Genomic DNA, 18697 nt, shown 5'->3' with positions numbered 1-18697 from the left:
ATCTTGATGTCACCTTAGAATGATGATGTAGACATACTCTAGCCAAATAAGGTACCTTTATTGATACGGGACATTATCTCCCTATGGATTTTATTGCAAACATGATAAACTCTGATACAACCTATTCGGATACTAATGATGGAACCTCAAGGATAACTTAGCTCACCTAGGATCTTTAATGAAATAAACTTTAATCACCAAGTTGGTTTATGTTCCCCCGAATGTCTAAAAAGAAAAAGAGAATGCATGTGAATGCTTCGACAAACCTAGCCATGTAAATAAAGCCTAACCCTGTAATGTTCCCCAATTCTAAAACATAATTTAATAATAATTAATAATCAAGTGAACATGTGTGTGTGTGTGTGTGTGTGTGTGTGTGTGTGTGTGTGTTAATAGACAAATATAAATTATAATATAATATATTTAATCAATATGATAACAATAAAAAATAATATACTATAGTAATATAACATTATAATATCTTATAAATGAATAAATGAAATTATACTACTAAAATATATCAATTATCATATTTGATTAAACAATATAAATTAATAATATGATACATATGTATTTATTATGATTTAAATATAAGCATATATGAAATTTGGTATAAATATTTCAATATAATAATAAAAATAGAAAACTAAAATAAAGATATAAATACATTCAATTAAGATAAATAGTCGTGACTTTTCTCTTGCATGCATATATTAAAAGAGAAAGAGTATCGAAGGAAGGGAGGAAGAATGGCAAGCAATGGAGACGAGGAACGATCCAGTTTAGACATCAGATATGTGAGAACCCACCCAAGCATCCATTACAGATGGGCGGAATGGAAGATTAACATACACAAAATCAGAATAAGAGTCCAGTCAGCCATAAAATATTGGAGGGAGGGCATACAGAAGAGATCGTTATTCTAACGCGCCTCTATCGTCGACAACAGGAAGCAATAGGCAGGGAGCAGATTGTAGAACAAGAGTTAAAGAGAATCAGATACTAGTCAGAGAACTATTTTTGTAAAAAATATATATCTAGTAATACTCTCTATTGCCGGCATAATTTTGAGGATAAGGAATTCACAACAGAATTGAATGGATAAGCACATGCGGCAGAACCGGAACAATCATCTAGAAGCTTATAAACATTATGAAGTAGCGAATAATATCAGTTTGGGGAAATAAGGGAATAGATGTTAGATTAAAATTGTGAAGGATTTTAATAGTTATCTAAGTCAACACCAGCATAGACGAAATTATTTTTATGTGGCACATAGTCAAGGAACGAATATCAATCAAGATGTGAAGAAGAGGGATTGATACATCAGGTCAATATAGGCAAGAATGATTGCAATCAACGATGTTAACATGTCATCCAATTTATGGATTGAAGAAGGAAATTGGAAAGAGAATTGAAATGGACATATACAGGCTAATGATTTTGTAAGAAGATTGAAGCAAAAACAAAAGATACACAAATTGAACAAAGATAGCAACCCACTCAGCATATGGAAATAGGCAATAAAGTCAATTCAATCATTATGGTCAATCAGCAGTAATCTCCGAATGATACTGAAGTTGTTGTATTATTAAATATCATTGAATTATAATTTTATCGGGGCTTAGTGTTACACGATGGATTCCATTCAAAGACATATAAAAAGATCACCATAGGATGAGAAGGAATTTAAGCATTTATATTGTTAATCACATGCAAAGAAGACAATGACATAAACGAGTTTGAAGAAGATAATCATGTGCACGGAAGATAACAACTTCGAGAGGGAACGTTACACATAAGAAGGCAAAGGCATAAACTAATTCGACATATATATCCCTGGCATGCAAGTGGTTCAGAGAATGACATATTGGTTTCACAAATGAAAACCTTATTTGAGGAGATTTATATAAGAAATAAACGAAAGTGGAATAGTTAATATCAGTCTGAAGAAATTGAAAAACAGGAAGAATGAAGTGGACTTCGAATAGGAACATACAACCCTCCAAATAAATATGAGACAAAAGGGAACTATTCATACACATTAAATGTGAGTGGTGGAGCAACTATGTAGATTTGAAATACTGAAGTTTTTTTTAACATACATATTCAAGGAGTGGAATACATGGATACATATAAATGGAGAGAAGTGATGTATAGTCTGTAAGTACAAGGATCGAAATATTATGTTTATGGAAGTTAAAAGATCTATATATATTATCAATCGACAAGATGAACGGAAAAATATAAGGACAAAAAGTCATAATTGACAATTTTAGATTAAAATAATTAAGTTCCATTAGGTTACATTATAGACCCAGCTATCCTAGGAAAATCTATATCATACTACCAAATGTTTGATAAGTAAAAAACTAAGCCTAGAAAGAACACCTAAAAGATCATCTCCTGTCTCTAACATCCAGTAAGTAGTCACCATCAACACCTTTATTAGCCAAGGTGTCTGCCTTCTAATTGCCCTCTCGGTATATATGACATATCCAAATTTTTGCAAACCTATCTATTAGAGAAATAACTTCTTCAAGTTTGGAATTAAGGACCCAGTTTGGGGTCACTCTATTCCTAATAGCATTTAAAATGATTTGAGAGTCCCCTTTAACGATGATCTTAGGTAATCCTAAATGAAGACACAACTTTAGCCCTTCTTCTAATGCTTCAAGCTCTACTAGGTTATTAGAAATGGGACTGATAAATATTGCTTTCTTGGCAATCCATTGACCTGGGTCATTGTTGATGATGCATTCAGTTCCTGTTACCCCTGGATTACCTCTAGTTGCTCCATCAAAATTGAGTTTTTCCCATCCCTTTGGGGGGGATACCATCTGCAGCTTTTCCTAGCCTCCTTACTTTTCTTAAAATAAACAAGGGGTGGATTTATCAGATTAGGCCATGCCTTTTTAATATGCCCATCCTAGAAAGAGAATGATCCTTCTTCCATTCTGGATTTCCTAAGATGAGCATTAGTTGTTTCAACTATGCTAGCTTCTATCTTTAGAACTAACTCTTATGATTTCATCTCAGAATCACTAAAAATTCTTCTGTTCCTTTCTTTCCAAAGTTCCCACAAGAGGATAGAGAGGCAAATGTTCCAAAGCTTATTATAAATGCCCTTGCATAGGTTTGAAGGCCACCCCTTGAGAAAATCAATGAATAATTTTGGAAATGGAGAAATCCAGCCTAACTTTTGACTTAGCCATTCCCAACAAACTCGGGAGTATGGGCAATTATCAAGCAGGTGGTCTACATTTTCATAGTCTCTCTTGCAAAGGACACACCTTGGAGGGCCTTCTATACCTAGTTTGTTAAGTCTATCAGGTGCAAAAATCCTATTTTGAGATGCAAGTCATAAGAAAAAACCTACCTTTGGTAAACAAGTTGGGTCCCAACAAAGTCTGAGAGGGATTTCCACCTCCTCCCATCTCTTAGTGTTTATCAATGCTTTGTAACCATTCTTCACACTATACTTGCCATCATTAGATGCCATCCAATCCTTCCTATCGAGCTGCTTGACTTTCCTATCTTGTATGATGTTCTCAAATGCCTTGATTTCAACAGGATCCAAACCTACCTCTTCCAATGGTTTCCAGATCCACCTAGGTTGATTTCCGGTAGAAAGCTTTATTCTGTAATCACTTACTTTCCTACCCCAACAACTTATAAGTTTTTCTTTTAGGTTTCTTGGAACAAGGTTATCGTCTATTGGTGGGTGCCCGTCCCAAGAATCTTCCCAACAAAGGCCATCTTCACCCTTACCAACATCCCAAGTAAGATATTTGCTAACAAGGTGCCTACATTTAATCATAAAATTCCAACTTTTCGAACATTAAGGAAGAATTTTCATCCTGAAAATCAAAATTGGGTCTTCTGCATCCAAATACTTATTAAACAATATCTTAGCTCATTTTTTCTCTTTTTTCGTATACAGATGCCATATTAATTTAGTCCCTAACGCTACATTTTGCCATTGCAAGTTCTTGATACCTAACCCTCCACATTCCTTGGGTTTGCAAATGTTTTCCCATTTCACGAGGGACAATTTTTTAGATTCCTCACTGTCATTCCAAAGGAAGTTTCTAAATTTAGATTCCAATTTAATATTGAAGGTGCTTGGGAAGCAAAAGGCAAAACAATGGGTATATTGGAATGGCCGATAAGACCAAGGTAATCTTTATGTTTTTTCCTGCCTCATAAGCCATTTATCTTTCCAACATCCGATCTTGGCATCCAACTTCTCCATTATATTGTTCCAAACCTTCCTTGATCTTGCGCCCTTCTCTAGTTCAATGCCGAGATATTTACACGAGAAAGAACCTTAAATCTGGTCTTCCATCTTGGGATCCGTGTTAATGAAATATATCTCTGATTTTGATTCATTCACTCTCTGACCTGAGGCTTTCATATACCTCTAAATGATGGCTTTTAGATTGTTTGTCTCTATCGTTGAGCTTTCACCTGGCAAAATTGTATCATCTGCATATTGTTGATGAGTTATATTGGGAATATTGCTAGTGACGGTGATCCCTTTAATTTCCTTTTTTTTGTAAGCCTCATTAATAGCTCTCCCAAAGGCTTCAGCCATAATTATGTATAAGAACGAAGATAAAGGATCTCCTTGCCTTATACCTCTTGAGGTTTCAAAAAAACCTTCAAGGGACCCATTAATGAGGACCGAAATTTTGGTGGGTGAGATACATTTGAAGATAAGATTAATCCACTGGTGGGAGAAACCGAAAGCTTCTAATGTTTTGCAGAGGAACCACCAATCCACCATATCATAAGCTTTTTGGATGTCGAGCGTCATGAACATGCAGGCCTCTTTGTTCTTTTGGGCTAAGTGAATCATTTCTTGGATGATAAGAATACCATCTAGAATTGATCTACCCAGGACAAAACCTGTTTGTTCCTCAAAGATAATTTTTGGAAGAATTAATTTTAACTTGTTGGCTAAAATCTTTGGGAAAATTTTATAAATCATGTTACAAAGTGCAATAGGCCTAAAGTCTCTCGAGCACTCGGGCTTTGACTTTTTGGGAATTAGAGTAAGAAAGGTATAATTAATTTTAGATAATAGGGAGCCTCCCTTTCTAGAAGCTTCAATTGCCTTCTAAAGATCTATCCCGATAATATCCCAACATCTTTGATAAAAAAAGGCTTGAAATCCATCAAGGCCTGGTGATTTATCAGGATTCATGTTGAACACAACCGTTCTAACTTCTTCTAACATTATAGGGCTATTTAATGTCTTGTTATCTTCTACTAAAACTAGTTTGGGGATAGCTTCCAACAAGTTGAATTGCACTTCTCTATTTGACCCTTCTAAATTATTTAATATATTTTGAAAATGATCCACAAAAATTTCCAAAATTTTGTTAGGATTATCTATTGATATACCCATGTGGTTTTTTATACTCGTTATTTTACTCTTGGATCTATTATAAAGGGTAAAATTATGAAAGAATTTAGTGTTTCGGTCTCCGTCATCTAACCACCTTTCTCAAGACTTTTGTCTCTAGAATATTTCTTCTTTGGACAGAATGTCCTCTTGTTTTGTGAGCAATTCTTTTTCTAAAAGATAACTTTCATTATTCATGTCTTTCTTGATGCTTTATGCATTTAATTCCTTTAACCTATCTTCAATCTCTAATTTTTTTATAAAGATGTTATTAAAGTGTTCTTTATTCCATCTGAGAATCTTTTCTTTAAGGATCTTCATCTTAGAAACAAAGATAAAACATCTTAGAACCATCAAAATTACCTTGTGACCACCTAGTCTTAATATTATTTAAGAATCCAAGATTTTAAAACCACATTTTTTCGCATTTAAAAGAACTCCTAGAGGTTTTTGGGGTTCAGAGAATTCAACTCTAACTGGGAAATGATCAAAACCAACAATAGGAAGAATCATAGATTAAATATTTAAATTATTAATATCTAGGTCTCCTTTAATGAAAAATCTATCTAACTTTTCTGCAATATAGGTAAGGTCCGTCCTCTTATTATTCCAAGTATAGTTCCCATTCTTAAATGGGATATCAATTAGGTTGTGGGAGTCACACTATTTTTTGAATTCGTTCAAAGATTAGGGGATCTAAAGTGAACCCCCTGTTTTTTCATTTAAGTTTAGAATGGTGTTAAAATCTCCTCCTAACAAAATTAGTTTATTCTAATGATGTTTCGGAAAATAGCTGATTTTTTCCCATACTATTATTTTCTCAAGATCGCTAGTAGGACCATAAATGTTAATTAAGATAAACTTAAGATTGGATATCGCACTTATAACTGTAACACTAATCCAATTATTATTCATACTTAATATTTTTAGGGAAACTTTTCTTTAATTCCAAATAAACCCTAAACCCCCAGAGGCACCTGCAGATTCTTGCAATGCAATATTCCAATTACATATCTGATTGTCTAGTTTAATACCTTCTATCCTATTTAGTTTAGTTTCCTGTAGTAAAATAATTTAAGGTTTTGTTTTAATAATCTTTTTTTGCTAGGGGAATTTAAGCCCCTCACATTCCACGTGGTGATCTTCATGGCTCCTTGAGAAGGAACTTCCCCTTCCTTGTGTTAAGGAGCTCATTGATCTTTTGTTGTTCGCGTGCTTGACCATCTGCTTCTCTGAGTTCCTTAAGGGACATTCTTCCCCTTTTGGGTTTTGTTTTGCCAAAATTAGGAGAGTTAACCCCTTCCTAGTTCATTATTATGCCCACCTATTTCAAATTCTCATGAGCACCTTTGACTATTTCTGATTGAGTGCTCTCCTTGTTCTCTACTTTTTTTATTGCTAGCTCCTATAGAATCTGTTCTGTGAAACTATGGTGATCCAAAGATGTTCTATCCTTATCCTTACTAGTGTCCTTATTTGTCTAATTTTCTTCTTCAAAAGGCAGAACATCCCTTCTAAGATCTTCAAAAGTATAATTGTCTCCTCCTAGCTCTAATATCTACTGTAGAAGTTCTTCTTTTTCTAAGTAACTGCAGTTGTCTACATTTTCCATATCAAATACTCGAATCAATTCCTCTATCAGCCTTTCTAACTTTTCCTTGTCTTCCTCTTTTAAGGCAGCTGCTTCATAATTTTCCTTCTCCTCTAGGTCTTTATTTAAAAAATCTTGAAATTCCAGCACTGGGATGTCTTTGGTCCTATATTTTCCTGAGATTGTTGACTTGTGATTGTCTATAGGAGACTCCCTCTTTGGGGTTGGAGTTTGCCAAAATTTGGTTAGTTGCTTTGGAGATTTCTTATCAGGGAGAGAACCTTCCAATAATAGTTCTTTGGTCCGTTGCTCTTATACCTTCTGGTTATCTACAAAATGCTTACTTTTATTGGAAGTTGAGTCTCCTTCAAGCAAGGATGGGAAATCCTTTACTTCAGTAACACTGAGTGCCTTTTCTGAGTTCTTGACACCCACCAAATTATTTCCTAATTTTGAACTCTTCTTCTTATATATAACTCTCAAGGAGCTTTTCCTTTTCTTTACATTCTTTTCTTCTCTTCTATGTTTTTTGTTGATAGCTACTACACTCTGTATGATGGGATGCTTGACTGATTTAGGAGGTTTTTCCAAACAATTGGCAGCCTTTGTTTGCTCCACCCTATCTTGTAATTGTATTTTGTCTGAGCGCTTAACAGTGTTAACTTGGCGAATTTCTTTCCTGTTTTCTTGGAACCTCATACTACCATCCTTCTGATTTCCATTAATTTGGAGTGACTGACAATTGTTTTCCTCTCTTAAAACCTTATTTGTCGTTTCTGCTAAATTTTTGGCTAGGTGTTGTCTTGTATCAGTTAGGGTATCATCCTCATCTGGGCACTCCTGCATCAGTCTCTCATATCCTAATTTGATTATGGGAAATGAGACATTGAGATCTAAAGAAGCTTGCTATATTCTAAAAGAGGTTTTCCACTTCTCATCAAGCCTGATAATTTCTGTGACTTTGCCTTCATATCTTTGACATTTTAGATTATATGTTGATCTATTGGTGATAAGTTTGATTGGTTTGAGAATCATATTGTTTACTTTACAGTTGAATAAGAGTTTTGTGTTATTATAGCACTCAAAGGAGGCATCTAAACCCATCAATTCTCCCACTGAACTTCTAATCTTTTAGATGATATCTATTCGATTTAACTCCGAGGGGATAGGGTTTATAGAGAACCAAGTAGGAATTAAAAATTCTAAATTATCTTCATTACAATTGGGCATCCAATTAAAGAATTTAACCGCATGACTCTTAAAAAAACAGAGTTATCAAGAAAATCTTTTTTCACTGCCTCCTTACAACAATGAATGAAAATAAGTTTGTCAGAGTAGTGAGATATATCTACCTGGTAGCCGCAGAAATCCTCTAGCCAACTAATTAAGTTATGCATCTCAGCTTTGGGACCATTCTAGAAAGCAAATAAGCCGACCTCCTGGCACTCTTGCCAACAATCCTCAATTTCTTGATTGCTAATGATAATGAACTTCTCATCCTGATCTAAAGGAAGGCTACGTAGCGGTGGGAGAGTGGAAATCGAAGGCTGATGACCCTGCTTCCTGCGATGAGGAGGGACATAGGTTCCCATTGGTTTAGATGATGGGGATTCCTGTGCAAGGATTGATGGATCGAAGGGAGAAATAATGGAAAAATTTGTTTGGCTTAAAAGGATAGTGTCTAGGTTGGATTTAGCATATTTGGTTAGGTTAAAAAGATAGATCTGTCTGTCTAAATTGTTTATGGAATGAATCAAAGGAGGATCATTGTCAATGAAATGTTTGTCACCAATGGTTTCCCAATAAGTATCAAGATCCTGATCACTACTTTCATCTCCTTCCTTTGTGTAGTCTAGATAGATGAAAGGGTTCCAGGTTTTTACTGCTACGGATGAGAAGTCTAAACCACTATTTGCCCTGGCAACTAGCTCCTGCTTACCTCTGAATATGGTCTTCCTCCATTTGTTAGGTGGATATGATTCCGGGCATGAACTTGCAGACCCTAAAAATCTTGATTTTGTCTTTTTTCGATAGACTGGGTGAAATGCCTTTGAATGAAAAGTGTTTGCATTTTTTAATTTCCTACTTTTTGCTCTGATGTTCGCTCTTTTTGCCATCTTTTTTGTATTGAAATCACTTTTTGAAATAATTTCCCCCTTCTAATTCTTTTTAAATATTAAAAAAAAAATTAAACAAATTTCCTGTCTGTATTCTAATAGAGAAAATATAACAAACCATACCAATTTTCACATTAAAAATTCATTTTTCAATTCTAAAACCCTCTCTGGTTTAACATCTAATTTGCAAATTACTGAATAGGGAATCTAAAATATTTAAATCTCTAGAAGATATTGACATGCATATTAGTAATTTCAAATCAAAATATTCAAGAGTTCATCAGAGAGAAATTTGGATTTACAAACCCCAGTCATGAAGAAGACAGGAAACGAAACAAAAGCATAATAATTGTGTGAATAATTATAAGCATCTACCTGGACTCTAATACTGATCGCTAAGCCCAAGACAATTATAGGAAAATTCCTCCTCTCAAAGCCTTCTCTTTTTTGAAATCCTTCCTCTTCCCCAAATTCACGGTCCTTCCAAAATGAACCCCCAAATTGTAATATGGAGTTCTCTCTTAAAATCAAGGCACTAATTGTGTGTTCACCCAAGAGGACTCCTTGCTCACTAGACTTTAACTCCTATTAACTTTTCTTTATCTTTTCCATGAACGTTTATTGAATTATAAAATAACTTTATTTAATTTTTACTTGACTTCTCTTTTCAATAAATTAATTAAATTTTAATTCCATGCACGCATCATGCAATCATGAAACTTTTAATAAATTAATTTCTTTTCACTTTTAAATTTATTTTCGAATGTTTAATTGATAAAATATTTATTAATCTTAAATAATAATAGTATTTAGTATTTATTTAAAAATGAACTCTAAATATATTATTATTAAATTAAATAAATATTATCACGTTCTAAAATTGAACTTGTAACTTTTACCTTTAAATTTAATTCTTTTTATTTAATTAATTTTTCAATTAATTAAACATAATTAAACATTTAAAATATCGTTATAATTCTCTATTAAATCAAATCATTAATTTAATAATTTAATTTGACTTAATAGAAAAATCATCAAAGACTCATAAAACAAAATACGAAAACCCCTCATAGGAAAACATATACAAGATCAAACTAAAGGGTTATAATCACGAATTAACATCATTCGAAGCATTCGAAAGGTAATCAACTCAGATAATTCTCCTAATTTTCTAGGACAAATGGCTTAAAGGTTTAAGATTTGGACTTAAGAATTTATCTCCCCTCTCTTACCATTGAGATAATGCGATAGGGTACGCTCATCCTAGCAATTCAGGGAAGTCGATACTTGGTACTTGCAACCTGCATAAAATCCACGCATGTACAAACACAATATTCTAAGCTAAATAGGCAATGGCAGGAAGTGGTGCATTGTGTAGATCCCGACTAGCAGATTACTAGGACTCATTTCCTTAACCACATTAGAAACACCATACATAAAGAAAACATACACGCACACCATACACATGTAGTATGGAGTAAGTATCCATAAGAAGACACATAATAATCCATCTAACTAATCATCATCAATAACTAAAATCACTGAATAATCATTATGCATACATGAAATATAGAGTACCAAGTAATCTCATCATATAATCAACTGAATGTAAAACAATATCTGATAATCTCAAAACAATACTGCTAGTAATCAAGTATAAAATTGGCCTAAAAGAGTTTGGCAATAATAGCAAAAATATAAACTAGGGGCAGACACTACACAGAGCATGTTTCTAATTTTGTTATGATTTTCTACGATTGCATTTAGCTTGTTTATAAAATTATTGATAGTCTAAATGTGTCTTGGTATTTTATGTTACACAAAGATGTTATGAAAGATGTGTGCCTTGCATAATAACATTGTAATATTACTGTATTTTTCATGTTATAATTGTTGCACAAAATATTTAAAATATAAATAAATTGAAGGTTGTATGCAAAGAGGCAAACAAAACAATTTCATGATAGGTGAATGGTCACCTTAGCTATTTAGATTTGACAAGAAAAAGTGAGAGCACATGAGAAAGCTTTGGAATGTGGCAAAACCCTCAAGGCGTGTGAAGCATCAAATGGAATTTTTTGGACTGGTGTCTCTTGGATTCATGGTTTCATGATACAGCACTTAATGTTTCTATACAACACATATAGTGCAATACATGCAATAGTAGAATGTTTGAGTGTTGGGATTAGTTTGCAATATTAGAGAAAGAAAAGTAGAGAAATTCTCATTGTATCATGCTTATACAATGAGTGGTACGATTGTTGACAAGAGGTGTGAGATGCATATTGTTAGAGGAAGATAAACATGAGAGAGATTCTCATTGTGTTATAAAGGTTCATTTAATCCATTAAGTGGTGCTTTCTTTCTTGATTTTTCCTTAAAAGATTTCCCTAGGGTATATTTGGCATTTCTACATGTATGCTTTGAATTTTCATTTTTTGCATTAGTTTGGAGTTTGCTACTTGAACTTAGCATTTCTCTTAAGATTATCACTTATTTGCTAACATTTGCTACTAGAACCATGTTTGATATGAACCCGATGAGGGTATTTTTTCTTGTGGCAATCATTGTTTGAGAAACTTTACATAGTTGAATGTCGGTTTGGAAGACAAGAACGTATTTATGGTAAAGTTTGATGCTTTGGAAGGTGTTGATGATTCCATAAAGAAGTTGCTGAAGAAGTTTTCTTGGTGCAAGAAACTTACTTGCTTATGTTTATTATTAATTGACTCTTCTTATGCAATTTATATAAGTAGAGAAAAAATGGGAAAAGATGTTGTAAACCTTGCATGATAACATTAAAATGTAATTGTAAGTTGTGATCCACCTAGGGTGGTACACCATTTAATATTAGGGTATTTTTTATGGTGTAGTTTTATGTATTAGAAATGTAAATAATTTCCATATCACATGTTGAAGAAAACCATACAATTATGAATGTAAAATGTCACCTTGGAGGATTTTCCTTGGATTGGATAGGAAAAAGGAGCACCATGTAAGGAAACCTTGGAATGTGAAAAGGCTCTTTTGGAAAGTGAAGAGTCACAAAGGGTGTTTAGGTGGACTCATTCTCTTGGATTCAAGGTTACATGTAGTGCCACTTGATATTCTTGTTCCATTGTAATAGATGCAATAGTAGCAAGTTTGAAAGCTTAGTTTAAAATATTTTACCAAAGGAGAAATTGCAATAGAACTCTCATCATATCGTGCTTATAGAGTGAGTGTTGTTATTCTTGATAGGAAGCACATGTTGTTGGAGGTACATAAGAAGTTTTCATTGTGTTGCAAATGGTTTAATCAATGCATTGAGTGTTTCTTTTCTTGCTAGGGTTTTTCCAAAATATCTTTTTAAGGTGTATTCAATGTTTCTATGTTTTGATTTGTCACTTTGTAACACTAGTTTTGAATTTCGTAGTCATTCAACAAGGTCCTTCTATTAAGATTATTGGTAAGTCACTGGTACAAGAAACCGTATGAGATTTTTTATTTTCCCATTAATGGATTGTGGATATAGGCATCTATTAGATGCTTTCTTTGAGCCTCAATGGCTTTGGATGTCTCTTGAAAAAAGAAAGCAAACTAGAATCTGCATTTTGGTAACCTCAAGAACTATGGTTTCCAAGTTCAAGAGGGCGACTATTGTTGTATAGGTGCCCATATAAAACACAAATATTTTAGTACCTTTTGTCTAGTTTATCGTTAATGGATCATCATATGTGCGGTAATACAAGTCGATTATGGTCTTCCTGGTTAGTTTCATGTTCTTCAACTAACAAAGTATACAAGGTGATGAGGATTGTTAAGAGTGTGACTAGAAGAAAACAATAATAATATGTTAGGGGTAGAAAAAAAGAAAGGAATGATGCAACAAGAAAGGGCAAATCGATTGATGAATGTAAATGAGTAATAAAACTCTACTTGGCACATGAAAAGTGGTTGTGTTGTTGTTCTCCACTTGAATATATACCAAGGATAAAAGAGGTTTTGTCATGAAATGTTTTCAATGAAGCACACTTCCCCTTTCACCTAACCACTTGGACATTCTGCCCAAATCAGAAAATAGTGACAGTGATGTCTTCCCCTACCCAAAGCTTTGTCGGAAATAGAAAAATATGAACAAACAAGCTAGAATTTTACCTAAATATTAAGAGGAAATTGTGTACTTTTTGAAGATTTTTCCCAAGTCATAAATGGCATACGTTGGTAAAAAACTATCTAGATTAACCTTGGCACACTTTGAACGACCAAACCATTAGTGATTCTTTCCTGTAGCAAGTGGAAACTGGCACACTTTTTGAGTAGCCAAAACACCAAATTTTTGCCTGCACCGAGTGAAAATTGGCCTGAGTAATATTTTTCCTTAGTTTTTTATGATAAATGTGAGTGCACTTTGTGAGCAAGTTTTCTATGTGACATCTTCATTGTATACCATGGAAAGTGGTTTAGGTTTAGAAATATTACACAGATAACATGGTTCACATATTGGATGTGAGTGTGACAGTATTTTTAGTCTTCCACAGCACCAAGAATGGGATTTTATGCATCAACAATCAGAACTATTGCCCTACATTTTGTCACCACTAAATGTAAGCAACAATACAAAACTTTTTCAACTTAATTTTGCATTTCTCTAAGTTTAGTTTGTTATTTAATTGGTTAGTATTGATCAACAATCAATACCAATTGATATAATGAATCCTTTTACTAAAGGTTTTCGTCAACTCTCTTTCATTTTGCTTTTTGTTGAGCAGTTGCTTGATTTTTAAGGTCTTCATTGTCTTTTCCTTTGCTTTTGAGTTTGCATTTATTGGTTTTTAGTCCTTTGGTCTTGCTCACTTCATGGCTTTCGATTTCCCCTTCAATTTGGTCTAACTTAGAGCTTAATCGAAGTTGTCAGCCAAAAGATATGACCATTTTAGTGCTTAAAAAGTGGACTTTTTTTTATGCAACAACACGAATTAAAAATATCATGTTATATTTTTAACTTGACATTCACTTTTTGAAAAAATATAACTTAAATTCACTTTATGTTATATTTTTTAAGTTACTTTATCAATTAGATTTTCACTTAAAGTCACTATAGTGCACTTTATGTTATATTTTTGAGTTGAGTTACTTTTTTATTTTTCACTTAAGTGACTATATCAACTATATAGTTCAATTTAATTTTTAACATTTAAATCAAATGCTCTAGTAAATATTACTTTTTAAATGATATTTATATGTTATATTGTTAATATGATATGTAAATATAATTTATGTCCCACTTAAAGTAATATTTTAATGAATTTAAGTTGACATGTGTTTATTAAATCACTTAATCATCAAAAGTGGACATTTTATGTGTCATTACATGTAAAATCCATCAGAAGTGGACCTTTTACATGTTATTACATATAAAGTTCGACTTGGTGGACCTGTATGATGTCATTACATCATAAGGTTATAAAAAATGGACCTTTTTGATGCCATTGCATCATAAGTTAAGCTTTTATGTCTTTACATCCAAAATGTGAGATGTAACTTAAAATGTCCATTCCCTTCTAAAGGGTTCGATTTTAGCTTGAAACATGTTTTAATATGTGTATTGGCCTCCAAAAAGTCCAACTTTATGATGTCATTACATCAAAAGGTTATAAAAAATGGACCTTTTTGATGTCATTGCATCAAAAGTTAAGTTTTTATGTCTTTACATCCAAAATGTGAGATGTAACTTAAAATGTCCATTCCCTTCTAAAGGGTCCGATTTTAGTTTGAAACATGTTTTAATATGTGTATTGGCCTCCAAAAGGTCAAATTTTGAAGAAATGCATGTATTTGCTCTCCAAGAACCTGATTTTGATCATGAATGGAGATTTTCTTGATGGATTTGCATGAGATTTTCTCTATTGGAGGTGTTTTCACTTGGCAATGGATTTTTCAACATTGAAAATAGATTTATCTTGCTAAAACACATTTTTCCAAACTCCTTCCAAGGGCACCTTTTTGGAAAAATATTTAAATAAATCTATTTTAAGTTATTTAAATCATGTTTTTGCAAGGAAAAGAGGCATTTTGGCATCTTCAATCATTTGCAATACATCTTGGCTCACAGTTTTGCATTTGGAAGCCAAAAACGAATTCATTTTGTCTTTTATGAATCACGTTTTTGCTAAAAACACTCACAAAAGTGAGGTTTTTATTCAATATTTTGCATTTTGGAATCACATTTTTGCATTTTGATTCATGTATATGCATTTGGGAAAGTTGTTTTTGCATTCACAAGTCAAAAATGACTCAAAAACATGCATTTTTTGACCATGTTTTTGTAAAAACGGCTCAAATTTTTACATTAAAAAGTCACGTTTTTGTTCAAAATACTCAAAAAAATGGCATTTCAGCCCATACATTTGGATCAAGAGGGGCCATTTTTGAGTTTTAATGCGTGCTCATCTTTGGAGACCACGTTTTTGGCCTTCTCATGTCAAATTCGACCATTGAATGTCCATTACATGCAAGTACAGAAAAAGTCAAAAGGTTGTTTGAAAATCCAGATTTGAGGGAGAATTAGTCTTGAAGTCTATAAAACTTGTTATTTTGGTTCTTTAACCTCCAAGTGGACATTTTCAAACTTGCTCATTAATTCATACTTATTTTGCTATTTTCATGCATATTATGGCTTGTTATTGCACACTTGTCCATATATATGTCATAAAAAGTGCATTTTGCCTTTAAAAATGATGAAAACTCTCATTTTCACACTCTTGGAATTTCTTCATATTCCAAATTTGAATTTGCATGTTGAAATGTTTTGCATATTGACATGTTTGAGTTTAAAACCAAAGGCATGTGTTTGTTTTGTGTTTATTTTTTGTTTTTCTTCTTTTGGAAGAAATTGCAAGTTCTTTCCTAAGAACTTGAGCACGTTTTACTTCACTTCACATTTCATTTTCATCTTTCCATGTCACAACACTTCACATCTCATTTGACAAATGTGATTACATGTTTTCCATCTCATTCACCATCCGCATGTACATGTAATCTCATTTTGCACTACTATTTTCACTCATCTCACTTTATGTATCCACTCACATAGTACGATTACACAAAATGTCTTACGTGTAATTGCATCTCTAAAACCCGTTTTTGATTAAAAGTCACTTTTTGAAAAATCAAAAAGATGCCATTTTCATCTTTCATGCACTTTGACTTCACCTTTTCACCTAAGACGACTATAAAGTTCATTTTCCCTCAAACTTCATTCAATTTTTGCCTCTCCATATGCATTTGCACCTCCATGAGAAAATACATGCTTTTCCATTTTTTGCATCTTTCCATGCTTTGTACCCCATCTTCCATTCGCACTTACATGTAAAAGCTTGTCCACCATTCGCCTTCACATTCCATCTCATCCTTCATTCTTTGTCACATGTTGCAGTTACATGTAGTCATTTTTCATATATTAATGTCTTGAAAGCCCAAGTCACACTTTTAAATCCAAAAGTTCTCGTTTGCACGCATTCCCAAGCACCAAACACTTTACTTCCAAAACAAAAAATAAAAGTTAAAGGTGTTGATGGAAGGTTATTCCGAGTTTACATCTAGACACCATCAAGAAGGTTTTCAAAGTGTCAGAAACTCCAGTTTCTACTGATCTACAAGGAGAATTCATGACAACTTGAGCGAGAAAAGCTGGATCACATCAAGTTTTCAAATGACAACAAACAATTCATCAATGTCAAAGGTTATCAAAAGACGCAACACCATGGTTATCAAGGTGAATGCAGCGGCACAAAGTACAAGAACTTCTAATCCTGTGATCATCCGAAATTTCATCATCAAAGTACAAGGCCCATCAGAACAATTTCCTTCTTTTCTGTCTTCTTTCTTCTTCTTTCATATTTGTATTTGGAGAGGATGCATGGCATGAGAAACTGTAATTGCATGGAGTGCGAGTTACATGTATGTTAAATGATGTAATGTGATTGCACGTGCAGTTGCATGTAACCCTATATTTTATCTTTTAGTTAGACTAAGTCAAAGTTGGTTGAGTTGCTCCCACTATTTCCTCCACCTTTTTCTCAACTCCTATGCTTATATAAAGGAGTGCCCCCTCATTGTAAAAACCATCTTTTGTTGTATGCAAGAAAGCTTTGTCACATTTGTGCAAGCATAACTTTGATTGTATAGTATGAATTTAGGAGAAAAGTGAATAAAAGAAGCAATTGAATTTGAAGCTTTGTCTGGAAGCAATTGTGATAGAGCAAATTAGAAGCTTTGACTGTAATTTGTGCCTATTGTCTTTGATTCATGTTATTATTGTGTTCAATAAAAAAGCATAGTGATTTAAGAGGCAATCAGAGCTGAAGCTTTAACTAGGAGCAGTTGTGGAAATATATAGCTAGAAGCTTTCTCTCTAGCTTATACTTCTCTCTTAATTCACAAAATAGAAGTTATTTTTACTTTTAGAGGTCTTTATTCCCTAATTGTAAAGCTTTTCCATATAGAAGTATGACCAAACTTAGAGCCAAACTAGTACATTGTAATGTTTCTATTATAAAATAAATAATAAATTAAACTTTTGTAATGGGCCGGTTGATTTAGTGTATCCTAGACACTTTTTTTTTTTTTTTTTTTTTGTTTCTGTAGTTTGTGTCGCCATCGACTATCTTTGTACACCCTCAAAAAAGCTTCCCGATGGGTATTTAAGCACAGCTTGTAAGAAGTCTGTAGGTATGCTTGGATATATTTCTCGGCACTGCGAATTCCTATTGTAGTTCTCTGTAATTCACCATTTCGGAAGTGAAAGATCTTCCCTACTTGGCTCATGTGATTTCAGTGGGACTCAACCCTCACCCTATTTTGTTGTTGCATGTATTACTTCGTTCGAATCTGGCAAATCGGAGCACCTTCTCTTAGCAAACATATACTAAAGAATTTATGTTCGAATTTTATCTAAATCTATTGTGTTTATATGGACAAGATAGCATTCATAGTTGTGTTCTAATACCTATCTGTACAACTTCCTATCATCTCCATATTGCCTCCACCTAGGCCATACAGCCTCCACTCACCATCCACATCTCTGTACCTCCCTTCCTCAATCTACTATATGGCCTCTTGGCCCTCTTTTACAATGTGCAAACAGCCCTTCACTGCCACTGTAAGAAAATTTCCATAGACCGTATTGTCTCTTCATTTGCATCCCCTGTACAACCTATAAGTCATCATATGGCCTCCCACAAACACTGTACGGCCACTACTAGCTACCATACGACATGAATCAGGACTTGTAGTGATTCCCAATATTTTCCATTGTACGGACACCCATCTCCAGTCACTCCACTCAACCATACGAACTAATTCCCCTGCCACCGTACGGCCATTAGCATCAAAGCACCACCGTACTACCTTTCCAAACACCATCTCCATCGTACAGACATTCAATCCACCATATCTTATCAAAGTCTGAGCAAGGTGATGGGAATGAAATACTATAGTGGTATCAGAGCGCTTCGATCCTGCCAACCTGTGGACAATGAATGAGAGTTTATAGTCGAAAGAGAAGAAGGCACATTCTATTGATCGAATGGCTGACGA

The sequence above is a fragment of the Cupressus sempervirens genome, chromosome 6 (assembly GCF_028749045.1).
Source record: "Cupressus sempervirens isolate cs-2001-9-10 chromosome 6, ASM2874904v1, whole genome shotgun sequence".
NCBI classification, from domain to species: Eukaryota; Viridiplantae; Streptophyta; class Pinopsida; order Cupressales; family Cupressaceae; genus Cupressus; species Cupressus sempervirens.
The sequence above is the reverse complement of the archived record's forward strand: the minus strand, read 5'-3'. Positions refer to the sequence as shown.